The sequence below is a fragment of the Equus caballus genome, chromosome 24 (assembly GCF_041296265.1).
Source record: "Equus caballus isolate H_3958 breed thoroughbred chromosome 24, TB-T2T, whole genome shotgun sequence".
Taxonomy (NCBI): domain Eukaryota; kingdom Metazoa; phylum Chordata; class Mammalia; order Perissodactyla; family Equidae; genus Equus; species Equus caballus.
The window spans coordinates 16,193,415-16,201,905 of NC_091707.1; positions in this window are offsets into that span (position 1 = coordinate 16,193,415).

Here is an 8,491-nt window from a genome sequence, read left to right on the forward strand (position 1 = left end):
CAGTTTTTCCATGTATTTTTTTCTTTAGGCCCAATTCTGGGCTTCCTTGAGCAAATCCAGAGCCTAACTAACTGCAAATTTGTTGTCAAAGAAAGAAAAAAAGGGCTTGAGCTACCCCTCTGTGTGCCTGAGCTCACTAAGGCCCTTAAATAGGTTGCTTGGGAACAAGCCTTTCTGGAAACACAGACCTCCTTCAGCAAGGTGGTGCGCATCGTGGGGCTTTCCTCTGCTCCCCTCAGGGCTGGGCTCTTCTTTGTAAGCACGTCACCTGTTTGTACTAAGTTAGGGCTTTCCCGCTCTGCCCTGCAGCCTCCACCCCTCCTTCCTTTGTGAAAGGCAGTTCTGCTCTTGCCCGGCCTGCTCTGCCCTCAGTGTAGTTTGCCATTTCCTTCCACGGGGGCTTCGCTAGCCTTTCTTCAACCCCAGTTAGAGGGGGCTGTGAATGAGTGAACAATTTGTAGTACATTCTGCTTTTGAAAGGAATTTCTTTTGTAGTTGGACAAAATGCAACTGTAAATTTTTAAATGACCTTTGATGTCTTATTTCACATCCCCTGAAAGTACCCACCTAAAAGGGAGCTGTGAAATAGGTAGTGAAATATGAGACCATTCTGGAGCAGGGCCGGGTTTTTTCCCCTCGTGAAATGAAGTTGCTTTAACCAACACATTCTTCCCTCAGTGCCTGGTCCAAGCAGGTTCCTTGTTTAATAACCACCATATTAAAACTTAGTGCCAGTCCTTATGCAACAGGTCTCTAAAGCAAAATAGAATCCTAACTGTTAGCTCACTTGATTTAAATAAGACAGTGCAATAGAATTCTAATACCAGAAGAGAATTTTGGCCATCCCTCAGTGTGTAGCATTTGACATTATTCTTCTTTGGGCAGCTTTGTATGTTGGTGCATAAATACCATTTATTTTCATACTGTATTTTGCAGAGCTCTGAGATTCCAGGGCTGAGGAGGGGACCAAACAGGTAGAATTTAGTCCCTCTCTGCTCCCTGCTTTCAATGGAGCAATCCTACCCTTCGACTTTACATAATTTACTTACTGTATATTAACGTGGGCTGCCGTGACTATGTGTCAGACTCTGGGTGGCTGAAACAAGAGGAATGTATTTCTCACAGTTGTGGAGGCAGGAAGTCCAAGATCAGGGTGCTGGCCAACTCGATTCACAGTGAGGGCTCTCCCTGACTTGCAGATGGCCACCTGTTGCTGTGTCCTCACACAGTGGATAAGAAGCAAGCTCTCTCATCTCTTGCAAGGCTCTAATCCCATCGTGACGCCCCACTTTCAGGAGCTTATCTAATTGACTTCTCAAAGGCCCCAAATACCATCACATTGCAGAAGAGGGCTTCAACATGAATTTGAGTTGGACACAGTTTGCTTCAGAGCACTTACAGATAAGTTGTTTGGGGGGACAAAAAGATTTGCTGCTTTTAAATTTTAAAAACTATTGTAGATGACCATGTCTCCTAGTTGAGATTTGCTAAAATCATAATCACAGATTCACAAGTACAATAGAATCCCAGTCCATCTAGAATTCTAAGCCATGCTTAAAGTGTTAGTGTTACATAAGAAAAGAGGAAAGTTAACATTTTCAGTTTTTGCTGTGGTCATGTTTTATGTTAGGCCTCATTTTTTAAAAGGTCGCTTAGACTAGTATCCCTTACAGGTAGGTAGATTAAAAAGATAATCTCTTTTACAGATAAGGAAACCTTTAAAAGAGGTTAAGTAAATTCCTAAGGTCATACTATATCGAGAATGGCACCAGCTCTTCCACCGTCTAGGCAGAGGGTCTGTCCGCCGAGTGGTTTTGCTCAGGTGTCTGGCACCCTTTTCATGGAGTTCCTTAGTCAGCCGTCCAGGCCCCTGCCTTTTCTCTTCCACAAGATGTGCTGACTTGTTCTTGCTTGTCCTCTTAAGATGCCACTGAGTAGGTTCCAAAACTGCGAAAACTCTGCTAAGATAATGCTCAACTATTAACTTTTTAGATGAAGAGGCCAAGTTAAATCGAGCTTCATAGTATTGTCCGGCTTCTATCCAGCTTCATTTCCTGGGAGCTAACACGGTAGCTCTTAGGCGCACTTCACATACTTTAGCTCTTTCATTGGTTAGCAGCATTGCCTTTGAGATGGCTACAGTCTAGACGGAGACAGTAGTAGTTGACCCCACTAAAGACTTTACGTGCACTCTCTCAGTCCAGCCTCAGACGGGACAGTTTTACCCCCATTTTATAGATAGGAAACTAAAGCTGAGGTTAGATCTCAAAGCTCCTGTGTTGGGGAACTGAGAGTCCTGGGTGTGACTGGTAGCAAAGTTTCCGCCTTAAACCACTATACTACAGAACGCTTCTTTCTGAGTTCTGCATGTGACATGTGCCTGTCATGGTTGCTCTGTGCTGGAGTTCTGCTTTCAAAACTGTACACCTGGAAAGTCAGATCCATCTAACATATATTGAATGTTATGTAGCAGACCTTTGTCACACGTCATTGAATGAGTTTCATTGGATATTTACTGTAAAAAGCTAGTGTCTATGTTTGAAAGGCATATCCTTAAACCGCTGAGGACTTAGTTATATTTTCATAAACAAGGGCAAATAATGTTCAAAGGTGTAGCAGTTAAGAGTAGGTTTAAGATATGAATGTGAGAATTGTTACAAAAGGTTCTGGATGCTCAAGCCGTTAGTTACAGTCCTGCTGACTATTTGGAAACACTCTGGGTGTCCAGCTGCCCTGCAGTGGGAAGGCTCACACGGGGCTGTCAGAGTGGCTGAGACAGACGCGGTCTCTGTTAGTGGAGGAACTGTACGGAGGTGGGAGAGGCCCAAGGAGGTTCTGCCAAGCATGGCTCGACAGTGCTTTTTTAAACTTGGCCTACACAGGACATGCCAATTAAAACATCGTGACTTTGCTTAGTTACTGCAACACACAAAACCCCAAGTACTAAACTTAGTGAATACCTGGATCCCTTCTTTGAATGCCCGAGAAATCTTTACAAAAAAGACCAAACAACAGTGACTAATGATCAGGACTTGTACTGAGGGTTTTTATAGAAATGGGGTGAAGAGGATTAATGTGAATTAGGAAAAGCCTCTTTACAAACCTCACAAGATTTCTTATCTGAAAGGTGTTAGTAAGCGTACACCTCTGGTGAATCCATAGTAGAAATCTGGTCAGGTTCTGGAAGGCAGCCCTTCATGGTTCAGTGAGTAACACATTTGCCAGGGGTTTAAGGGGCAGAGTTTTTAGCTTTGAGCCCAGCTCTGCAGTATGATTGTGTGCAGTTAGCTAGTTTCCCATGCTCATTTACCTCATCTGTAAAACAATATTGCTCGAAGTACCATGAGGGAAAAAATGGAACATTCTTCCTTCCCTCTAGACAAAGGGATCTGTTTGGTGTATTAGCATACTTAAAAAAATACACATTATAGTGTCTCTATTAGTGTTCCTTTTTATCAGCTTGTCAAGTTTGAGGGCTTTTAAAGTTATCCAATGTGATAATATATTAGTATTTATTGAACGCCAAGGTTGCACCCTAAGTGGTCGTACATCCCGCTCTGCCTGGAACAATGCTGATTTGTTATTGTCTGGGCATAATTATTAGTAGCACCTTCTTGGCGTTCTCAGAAGTGTCCTGGTTTTAAGGATAAATTATATAGTTATCCTAACTGTAACAAGAATACGAGTGAAGACTTTCTGTTTTATTTCCTGAGAGAAAAAATTTGTTCTAAAAAACATGTTTTAGAAGTTAACCTTTGAGGCCGGCCAGGTGGCGCAGCAGTTAAGTGCGCACGTTCCACTTCAGCTGCCCAGGGTTTGCCGGTTTGGATCCTGGGTGCAGACAAGCCACCACTTGGCAAGCCACGGTGTGGTGGCGTCCCACATGTAAAGTAGAGGAAGACGGGCACGGATCTTAGCTCAGGTCAAGTCTTCCTCAGCAAATAGTGGAGGATTGGCAGTGGATGTTAGTTCAGGGCTAATGTTCCTCAAAGAAAATTTTTTTAAAAAGTTAACCTTTGATTCACATATATTATTTAGGGTGTTACTTACACTGCATCTTTTAAAGGTGAAGAAAAAATATCCAAGTCACTTAATTGCAGCCATATTGTCTTCAGCAAATATCAAAAGCCGGAAGAGAGCACATTGCAGTCATAGAACAGGAAGCCAGGCTTTTCTTTAGGATAGAGAAGCTGGATAGGAGAGATGGGAATACGGGTTCCTACTTTTCTGGGCATCGCTCCAGCGGTTTCTGCCTCATGACCTAAATGTGCCTTTCTTTTCCCAATTCTGAAAGGAATTGCCCTTAGAGCTCCAAGTATTTTGCTAACTTAATTCTCTTACAAACTGAGTAGCACCAAAGGTTATGTCTAGTGTTTTGGGTCTTTTAGCTGCTGCATACAAACATTACCAAATCTGTTGTAGAATTACATTTCATTTCCTCTAACCCTGGGCTGACATGAGTATTTCTAATTCACATGAATTAGAGGGGAGGGGAGGGGACAGTGCCATTATTTCATAGGTACATTAGTGGCAGGGAATAAATGAATACTTGTTAAACCGCTTCAGAAATATCTCATAGTTCACAATTTTTTGGTGTTCGGGGCACATTTTTTTTTTAAGATTGGCCCCTGAGCTACCATCTGTTCCAATCTTTTTTTTCTTCTTATTCTCCCCAAAGGCCCCCTAGTACATAGTTGAATATTCTAGTTGTAGGTCCTTGTGGTTGTGCTACGTGGGATGCCACCTCAGCATGGCTTGACGAGCGGTGCCGTGTCCCCACCCAGGATCTGAACCAGTGAAACCCTGGGCCACCGTAGCAGAGCATGTGAAGCTAACCACTCAGCCATGGGGCTGGTGGGGCACGGTTTTTAATACTAGAACTTGTAGCTCTCTTGTAAAGATCAAATGCTTCAGGAGTTATCACACTGTATTCATCAGGCTGACTGAGTAGAGTGTCTGCTCCCACATCCAAGTTTGCTCACGCTTACTCAGCACCGTTCTCGAGGGCTGCAGGAAGCAACTTTTCCTTGATGCTGGCTCAGTGGGGTGCTCCTTCACCATCTGCAGCCAGTGCCGTAAAAGTACACGTCCTCATCTGTGGCAAAAATTGATTTTGCACATGGACCACAATTTAGCGACACGTCTGTTCTCAGCACACTGTTATCCTGCAGTGGTTGTGAAGTTAGAATTGGAAACAGCGTGGAGTGGAAAACATCAGTTTGAATAGAAAGTGAAACCTCAAAATATCCCGTTTGAATGTCCATTTGCTGCTAACACCTTTCATAACAAAGCGCTCAGGAGTCACATCTGACTTATCCATCAGGAAATTCTTGCTCTCAAACAGTCATACTCTTTGTGTAATGTAAAGCATATTAGCATTACCAGGGGGAGGGGTACATGGACGACTTCGTAGAATCTGATAACAGTCTGTTGAGTGAGTGGTGGCTATAGGAGGATTCATTCTATTTAACTCCAAAGATATGTAATACTCTTGTATGTACAACTAATATGTTTTTTAAAAGCATATGGAGCCTGAGCACCTCATATTGAAAGGTAATCTCAGGTTCACCCAGACTCTCTGAGAAAGGTCAACAGGCCTCTCTCCAGTGGTGACTGATTCCTGAGGCCTGTACCAATAGCACGAGGCTGGCCCAGTCAATGTTTTCCTTTCTATTAATAGCTGAACATTTCAGTTGCTTTGAGAAACAAATGGTTGTCATTAAGGACACACACAAGAGGCATAAAGGGTCTGCCCAGTGGTTCACTCAGTCTGTGCACAGCCTGACAATGGCACCAATAGATCTGTGAAAGAAGATAATTGGGACATAAACCCAGCATGCCAAACCCAGCACTAGACAAATGGAGACGTGGTTGTAAAGCCTTCCATCATATGAGGCATTGTGCTCTGCCAGGAAAAAGAATCAGAATTAACATAGCCCCGCAAACACAGGAAGAGACCATAGGGATGGTACATTCCAGGGTGGTATTAGGAGAAGTGGAGAAAAATGAGGAAAGCATAATTAGAGTGAGGACTGAGGTGGGGTGGTACAGTGGGAAAGAGCACAACTTCTGCAACCTGATCAGCTATATTTAAATACCTACTGGCTCCACCACTCACCAGATATATCACGTTGGTTGAGTTACTTAACCTTTTGGTGCCTCTGTTTCTTCAGCTATAAAATGCAGATAACAGTAATTCCTAACTCCGTAGGGTTTGGGGAATTAAAGGCAGTAGCCCATGTAAAGCACTTAGGGCTTGACGTCATAAGCACCCAACAAATACGGGCTTACCATGAGACCTGGAAAGCGGTTTTCTAGGTGTTGGGCCTGCAAGGGTGTTGCATTTTAACAGGAAAGATGAGTGACCATTTTCATCCAGTGTGATGCTGATGCAGGAGGCACAGATTACTCCAACACCAGCCAAGGAGCACCTACCTAATAGTTAAAATAGCTAAAATGTTCTGAGCACTACGTACTGTCCAGTGTTTGAGGGCTTTAATCACATTATCTCATTGAGTCCTCACAACAACTTCCAGCCAATGGTGAAATTCAGCTGTGGAGTGCAAAGCCATGTTCTTTCTCCTTCGCAATGCAGATCTCCATTAGTGCTCCTTGCACTTCAGAAAATGTCCTGTCTCAGAGAAAGAGTACCAGAGGGAGACTGCCCTCCCCTCCAGCTATTTTGACCCTGGCCATAGTTTCCTGCTCCCATCCGTACCCTGTTTGAAGGTGGTTGACTTTGGGTGGGCTCGGGAAATCAAGGCACCAGGCATGAGTATGTGAGTGAGCTTCAGGGAGAGGAGAGGCAGGCAAGTACTCTGGGGAGGGCCTGACTGAAGCAGGTCACGTGTAACTATTCCACCTCTGAGTGGCCGTGTTCCCAACATTCCAGAGCACGGCCCCACCCTGGAACAGCTTTCCATGTATCATTCCCCATGATGCCAGCCGCATACTTGTGAACACAGCTTGTTTCCTGGCTGCCCAGAGCTGCACCATTCCTTCTTGCTAGATTTTGGGAGTACACATGAACTATTCATTATGGAGTCTCAGTCCCACTAGGAACTCCGAACACCTTGTGTTTAAAAGGAGAGCACTGCTTTCCCAGGCTCCTTTCCTCCAGATTATGAGAGATTTTAGCCTATATAAAGTGATGTCAGCTACTGCTCTGATCGGGGAATAGGTAAGAGAAACATTTCTTGGCATGAGTGTGGGCAATCTGAGCCGCAGACAAAGGGAATTAAGAAGACTGACCTAGAACAAAGGGAGACAGAACAACTCTAAGTTGAATGAGCAAAAATATATCAGCACCTAAATTTTTCAGTTATTCAACTGGTATTTATTGACCACGTAATCTGTGTCATGTACTGGGAATTCAGGGGTGAAGTGTTCAAACAGTTTCTGCCCTCACACAGCTTACATGTAGTGGAAGAGATAATCATTAAATAATATTAATTATACTTAAGACAAGTGATGGGGGGAAGTATAAGCTAGTATGTAGGAGTCAAGTCAAGCTCACCAGAGGAAACCACATTTGAGCTGCAGTCTGAAGGATGCAGGATTTAGGCAGGAGGCAAATTGGAGGCGGCGGGCGGGCGGGGGGGGGGGGGGGGCGGGTAGGGATGGCCAGGAAGAGAATACAAGAGGGTCAGAAAAAGGCGTTCCTTGTTTGCAGGAAGAAATGGGCCAGGCGTGGGGACACCTGCCTACATGTTGATGGTGTGGGGCAGAGGATGTGAAAGGGAACACACTGGGGTAGGAGGCCTGGGTGGGCTCTATTTTTCCTCTCTTGTCTACTGGATTAAGTTAGCTGTGCTCCCATCAACAAATGCAGAGGGCTCTATAAACTCAGCTTCAAGTCTTTAGACTCCCTTGACCCTCCAGGGTAACCATACCAGGGAGACCCTTTGCACAGAGATCAGGGCTCCCTGAGGTCCCATTAGGCATATTTTCCCAGCCTAGTGGAAGAGGAAATCTCCTTTTTATAATCTTAATATCTTTCAAAGCACCTGATTACGTGGCAGTGTATAAGGGATTTGTGAAGAATCAGTGTCAACACTGTGCTGATTGGGGGATGGGGCATCATCTGTGGATTTACTCCAAAAGCAAAATTAGAGAAACCCTTGATTGAATAATTTGGTCAGATCACATCCCAAGAAACTTCGATTTCCCTATCTGGCTTCTAGTCATAGTTTTCTTTCTGACCCAGAAAAGTAGAATGTGTTATACCTTATAAGGTGCACAAGAGAATTTCAGATTAACGGCTTAGTCCCTGGCTGCTATAGTAAACATTTACATTTCCCAGCCCTCTTTAAGGCTTTGCACAGAGCAATCCCCAAGGCAGCGTTTCCCGAGATGTGTTCCGTAGAACACTGATTGCTAGACATGAACCTCGAATAAAGAGTTCCATGGGTCGGTCAGTGTGAGGACACTGCGTGTGATATCCACTCATAGGTTCCACCACATTACTGCCTTAATGCGCTAACAAGTCCTA